We start from the raw sequence: 7,143 nt of genomic DNA, 5'->3' as shown, positions 1-7,143 counted from the left end.
TATTTGATACCCCGTCACTAATCCACTAAGGAATCCTATCCCACTTTTGTATTCAGGGCGGCAATTCCAACGAGTCACGGCCCAATTCGAACAATGCTCATAAGAGGTCACAGCGATACGATACCGACCTCTCAGTGTCAAAAGTGACATTTCTACAACCAAAAACTTTACCTTTGACACTGTGTTAAATAAATAAATATTATAAGACATTTTTACTCAAACTGACTAAGCCCAACAGTAAATATAGTCAATCAATCATAATTTATTCATAAGAACATTTAGTTGCCCAAATCCACAGTAGATGTCGCTATTCTATCGGCTACTTCACGCTATTAAGATTTTACTACAGCCCCTTATAATAAATTTGGTTTAATGAGGCAAAGTTGATGAATGGAGTGTTTGGGCTCCTCTACATGATGACCAGGCTTCGGAGCATTTTTAGCACAGTAAGACTAAAGTGAGCTATGGAGTCGTTGTCAACTTTAAAATTAAAGTCATACTCATACTCCTCCTCATTAATTTAATTCATAAAATAAATAATGACTAAAAAAAATACACCACCATCTTCATTGACGAATAACAAAGAGAATATGCAGGTACTACAATAAATCCATAGAACAAACAATATCCATAAAACACGTAGCTATAGGCATGATTTTGAGTGACTATGCATAGTTCTCTATCGCAACAATATAGTATGTGCTCTAGGTACTCAAGTAAAATATTGGAGCGATGAGACTGCAATATTGGTAATATTGATTATATTTTTAAAATGTAAAATTTAATTAAATTCCGCAATCCGCATTGGGCTAGCGTGGGGACTATAGCCCGAGCCCTCTCGCGCATGAGAGGAGGCATGTGCCCAGCAGTGGGACGTATATAGGCTGAATTATTATTATTATTATAAAATTTAATTACATATGTATATGTAAACAGTATTATATATAAGTAGTCACAATATTTTAAAACGATCCAGACGAAATTAATCAATGAGGATGAGTATGAGTATGACTTTCATTTTAATGTTAACAACGACTCCAGTTCACTTTAGTCTTACCATGCTAAAAATACTCCGAGGCCTGATGATGACCCAGTGTAAGTCAGCCTAAGGGAGGCAGCTATGCGGTGGTATGAGATAGCAATATGACTTACTCCCTCTAACGCATAAATGCGTCCCTTGGACTGGCCTACGCTGGGCCATCGTGCAGAGGAGCTATTTGATTATGGATCTCTACACGATGGATCATCATAGTGGCCCACTAAGCTGGGCCAGCGTGTAGAGAAGGTAGTGGTGTCGGTTTTTGGTCCGCACATCAAGGGTGTAACTATAGAGATATGGTAGCAGGATATTAAAAAAAAGTTTTTATAACAGATAGTGCACGAATTAGAGGATTAGGAATATTACATATACATTACGCAGATATCTGTACATACAGTACATTTACAATTAAAATAAATGAATGTACCGATACTAAAATAAATCAATATTACATACCTACATATCTAAATATATATATACATACATAATTACATATACGAGTATGAACAATATGTACCTACACAGCGGCACATTAAGGAAGAGACAAGTAATGATTTTTCAGTAGCGTTTTAAAGAGTTATGGTACAAATTTAAATTGATTTAGTTGACGACCTGTCTGGCCTAGTGGGTTAGTCCAAATCCTGGTAAGGGCATTTATTCGTGTGATGAGCATGGATATTCGTTCCGGAGGCATAGACAGTGCCGGATTAAGACATTTTGGTGCCCTAAGCATTTCTAGACCATGGTGCCCCCTCATCAAGATTACATTTAATTTTCTTGGTAAATTGAGTGACGTTTATTGCCGCATTACTGCTGAGAATAGAATTTTCAATCCGTCACATCATTTTATCACAGAAATTGACAGTACTGCAGCAGTATTGTTCCAAGAGTAGGTAAGGTGAAGTGTAAGCAAATTCGAAGACCGTGCTTCGCATAAGTCCGGAGGCCAAGCCAACCATTGTCCAAGTGTAAGCGAAGACGTAAGACATAGGCCGTATTCTGCACAGGATTTTGCAACCTCTAGAGCTTTCCTGCGAAGCTCATCCATGTGAGGGCAAAGGCCGAGCTTCAGTAGGGGCTTAACCATTGGCCATTGGTTCTTGTCAGAACAAGTACCAATGGTCACAAATGTCTTAAATAGCAAATTATTGTTTACGAAAATGGGACTCAATAGGGTAAGTTTTAAAATTACCTCTGACCCGACGTTTCAAGGACGGCGTTGTCCCCATGGTTTCGGAGAAGACTGTGTAAAGTCGACATCATTATTTTGATGTTGGAGGTAATTTTAGAACTTAATCAAACGCGATTAAGTCCCGTTTTCTTAAATAATAATGTGTCACAATTAGGCCAATACAATTAGATTTTTTTGACCTAAAAATACGTGTAATCCGAGTTTGCTCCATTCCAGGAGGTGTGCATAAATGTTTCCTCTTTTTCAGTTTTTTTGCTTGTAAATCGAAAATGGTACGGCCGACGGAAAATTTGATATAATTACGAGTATTATTAAAATTTATACTGAGGATCCAAAATGTAATTTAACTATGTTCTTGCATAAAATATATTGATTGTTTGATTGACTTAAGGTAGGTACCTTAATATGTATTCGTAGTAAATTGTAAATAAAAAATAACCGGCCAAGAGCATGTCGGGCCACGCTCAGTGTAGGGTTCCGTAGTTACTCTTCCATCACTATAAGCTAAACTGGAGCTTAAAGTATAGTAAATTGTTAACCAAGGGATGAAACGGTACCTTTGACCCGAGTTAAACAAATAGGCAAATTTGCATAATCAGTACCTAATTAAAGTAAGTCTTTTTACTATGAAGGGAAAACTTTTTGCGATAACTCAAAAACAGCTAAACTGATCATGTCCGCTATAGTTTTCATTTAATGTCTTTCTTAAGCTCTACTTCCACGATTTTTTTCATATTTTTTGGACCTATGGTTCAAAAGTTAGAGGGGGGGACACATTTTTTTTTTCTTTCGGAGCGATTATCTCCGAATATATTCACTTTATCAAGAAATGTTTCTTGAAAACCCTTATTAGTTTTGAAAGACCTTTCCAACGATACCCCACACTCTAGGGTTGAAGCGAAAAAAAAAATTCACCCCCACTTTACGTGTAGGGGAGGTACCCTAAAAAAAATTTAATTTTTAGATTTTATTGTACGACTTTGTCGGCTTTATTGATTTATATATCCATGCCAAATTTCAGCTTTCTAGCACTAACGACCACGGAGCAAAGCCTCGGACAGACAGACAGACAGACAGACAGACAGACAGACAGACAGACAGACAGACAGACAGACAGACAGACAGACGGACATGGCGAAACTATAAGGGTACCGTTTTATGCCATTTGGCTACGGAACCCTAAAAAAGGTCGACATTTTTTATTTTTGGTAAAATCATGTCAATAATCCGAAAACGCTTTCTTACCAGTGTCGGATCCACCAAGTGCTAATATAATTGATAGGGGGTTCCTTCTACATCGAGTGGTTTGGCAATCCAAAGAAAAAAATTATCTCCAAAGGATCTCACAATGTATGCACACACCTCCTGAGATAGAGCAAACTCAGGTTATACGCATTTAGGACCAAATAATTGTATTAAATCAATTTCCAGCTTGCTGGGAATTAATTCCTCAAAACGCTATTTTTGGATCTAATTTGATTGGCCTAAATCGTGAAGGTTGAAATCAGTGTTTTTAAAGGCAAAGTCTAAGCCTGAATGCGCTGAGCGTTCGATGAGGCGGCGCTTACGGATGAGGCCAAAGGTCGAGCCGAAAGAGGACAGCATGGATATGGATCCATAGCCAAGCGAAAGTGAGGCAGTTTGCATAAAGTAAAAGGCCTGGCGTCGCATAAGACCTAACGCCGAACTGCAAAAGAGTGGCTTGAAATCGAACCTATGTAATCACGGTCCTCCTACTGCTCGGCCTTTGCCTTAACACGAAAGCGCAACTTGATAAAGATGCTTTTGTTTTTCGGCCTTCGCAGGGCCCTTTATTACACTTTGACAATTAGGTCGCAGGATCGCGGCTCTGCAGCAACTCGGCCTAGCCGACACATCTGGTGTGCAATATAGTTTGTGTGTGCAAGAGAGCAAAATACGCTACAAAATCGGTAATCTACGTCGAGAAAATCGGTTGGCCACAAGCCCGACGGTAAGATTTTTTGGCCATGAGCTTTGATGGCCTCCGCATAAGGTTGGGGATGTGCTTAAATACGTGTCCTCACTCTCTTACGACCCTTCGTTATTAGATGGGTACTTGCACACGTATCAAAAAGTTTCGTGTACATAAGTACTACACTACGACTACGATGCTGATGCAGCCTGCGCGTTTTTTTTTCCTACGATTTTGGTGCCCCCCTACACGTGGTGCCCTAAGCAAGTGCTTATTTTGCTTAATGGTTAATCCGGCACTGGGCATAGATGTCTTGTATGTATTTAAGTATTTATATATATGTATATATTATGTAGGTATATCCGTGGGACTTGGTCAATTTGTGTAATACTGTCCTATAATATTTGTTTATTTATTTATTTCAATTGATAGATAACATCCACCATCATATTCTACGTCATTTCTTTTTAATACTTTATTATAGTGCAAATTAAGAAAATGTTGGTACGTGGTGTATAAATAACATGCTGCAGCGGCTAATGCTTCCACGTCCATCTTGGAAAACCATCGACCATGGCATGGCCATCTCGCTGGCCCAGCGCTGGGCCGTCATGTAGAGGAGCCATGAAAGGTAAGCATGTGCCAGACGGCATACAACCACAGTTTTTGTAGACCCATGAAAGAGAGACAACCCCTCCATACATTGTGTTTTTATAGCTCAAACGGATTAGGCAGCGTTTTAGATTAAAGCTGCTAGCCAGCGTGATTTTTGCTGACAACATCGTTATATTTCAACCAACTTACACAAAACCTTAACAAGTTATATACCTAAACCTTCCCCAAGAATCACTCTATTGATAGATCAACGTCGTCTGAAAATATGTTCAGTAGTTTTATAAGATGTGGTGCATTGACGTTTTCCATTGACTTGCGGACGCTAGGTTGCGTGACAGTCGTGCACATAGCGAATACCTAGTTACACGAGATAATTCAAAGTTTGTACGAAACTCTCGGTGCGCGAATAAAACGAACTCGCACTTGACCGGCTTTTATTCAATAAACGTCAATGACGGGTACATTTAACTTAACATTATGTAAAAAAAACTAAGAAAAAGTCTTCATACAAAAATTTTGGTAATGAAGTTTTTTGTGCCTCCAGTAAAAATTGGTCAGGTTGAGTTACGAGGTTTGTGACTTAAGCCGACGCATTTTATTTGTCAGCTTTACGAACTACCTGCCGCGGAAATAAGAAATGGGAGTATTGGTTATGTATCTATATGGAGTAACTTTTGTTAGATTCCGGGTTAGTAGAAGTACCAAGCGAGGAAGGGATCCCGTGACGTGACCTAGTTATCGTGGGCACCCTCGTTCACACGACGCCCCCTTACAAATCAAAATTAAAATATTGTTAATTATATACCACCCATCCACCCACCCAAAATATAAATTACCACCCATCCATATTACATCGGGATCGGGAACGAAGTCAAAGGGGGGTCTGGAATAAGGCGACGTTTTTCCTGTTAAAGCTCCGTATGACATCGATACGACCATATCCTCACGGGCCTGACCTTGACCCAATGGAGATGCAAACTAAAGCTTCTTATCTTCTGAGCGAAATTAATCATAAGCTTAAAATACGGTAAGAGAGCTTAAAATACATGTACTTTATAAAGATTTATGTGAATAAATGCGTATAACAATATTGTGCCAATCAATTTCAATCAAATAGTTTTTATATGTGACAGTATGGCTTTGAGCGTTAGACTTTGGTTAGCCTGTCTAGATAGACGAAAAAAGAAAAATACCTAGATTCCTGGGGGTCTCCCGCAAAAACCGAAATTCGTAAATTACGGTGATCTTTTTCTTTTACTCTTACTAAGTCGTAATTAGAGTGACAGAGAAAAATGCCTTCAATTGACGAACTTCGAGTTTCACGGTTATAGCCCTGTACTGTTCGGTAAAATTTTGAATCTATATTTAAAAATCGGATATTCATTTTGTATGCAAATTTGTTTATAGAACTATGACTTAATTAGAATTACACTTAGGGTTGCCACCCGTACTTTTATAAAAAGTATTGTACTCTATTTTAGCTTTGTGTACTTTATATTTTACGAAGCACTAAAAGTACGCCAAAATACTTTATTTACGACCTTTATTCATTAATTATATTTTTTTAAGCGAAACATGCAAATTTTGGAAATTTCATATCTATATTCACCATGAAAATACATTTGACAATGTTCCTGAACGCAACCTTAAGAAACAATGCTTCCATTAAGCTTATCAGAAATGAACTACTAGTTTATTTAAATTTGTGCATGCCATGCTTACAAGCTATAAACATATTTCAAGCTGATAAGAAACTGTTAGCCAGTGCGAAATCAAACAAATACATATTTTTATTTAAAAAAATACAATAAAATACTTTATTTACAGTACATATGGGGCTACTTTATAGCACTAGTGCGAGAAGTAGCATATTATGTTACTGTGTCGAACATTTAAAGGGCCATATGTACTGTAAAACCTTGTACGATACATGTGCGAATAGGTAATTCGCAACTCGTGTCGATTTAAAACACTCCCTTCGGTCGTGTTTTAATTTATCGCCACTCGTTTCGAATTTCCTATTTTTCGCACTTGTATCGTAATGTACTATTTTATGCCGTGTACTTTTTATTTTTGTACCGTCAGACGAGAAATACTTTATTTGGGGCGCAAAAAGGTGGCAACCCTAATTACACTATATATAAAGTAAATTTGTGCAAAAAGGAACGTATTAAAAAAATATGAAACAACGCCAATTTTTCGCCTGGTGGCAGACATATGGTACTAATTTGTCAAAATAGGTTACAGTCCGACTACGTAAAAGAGTCCGTGTCAAGTTTTGTAAACTAATCGGGTTTCTCTTTCTCTCTTGCAGGTTTGAGCGCGCTAAAGCGCTTGTTATCGTGTTCCAGACATTAAGCTGTA

The sequence above is a fragment of the Cydia pomonella genome, chromosome 15 (assembly GCF_033807575.1).
Source record: "Cydia pomonella isolate Wapato2018A chromosome 15, ilCydPomo1, whole genome shotgun sequence".
In the NCBI taxonomy this organism is placed as follows: domain Eukaryota; kingdom Metazoa; phylum Arthropoda; class Insecta; order Lepidoptera; family Tortricidae; genus Cydia; species Cydia pomonella.
Note: the sequence above shows the minus strand (reverse complement) of the source record.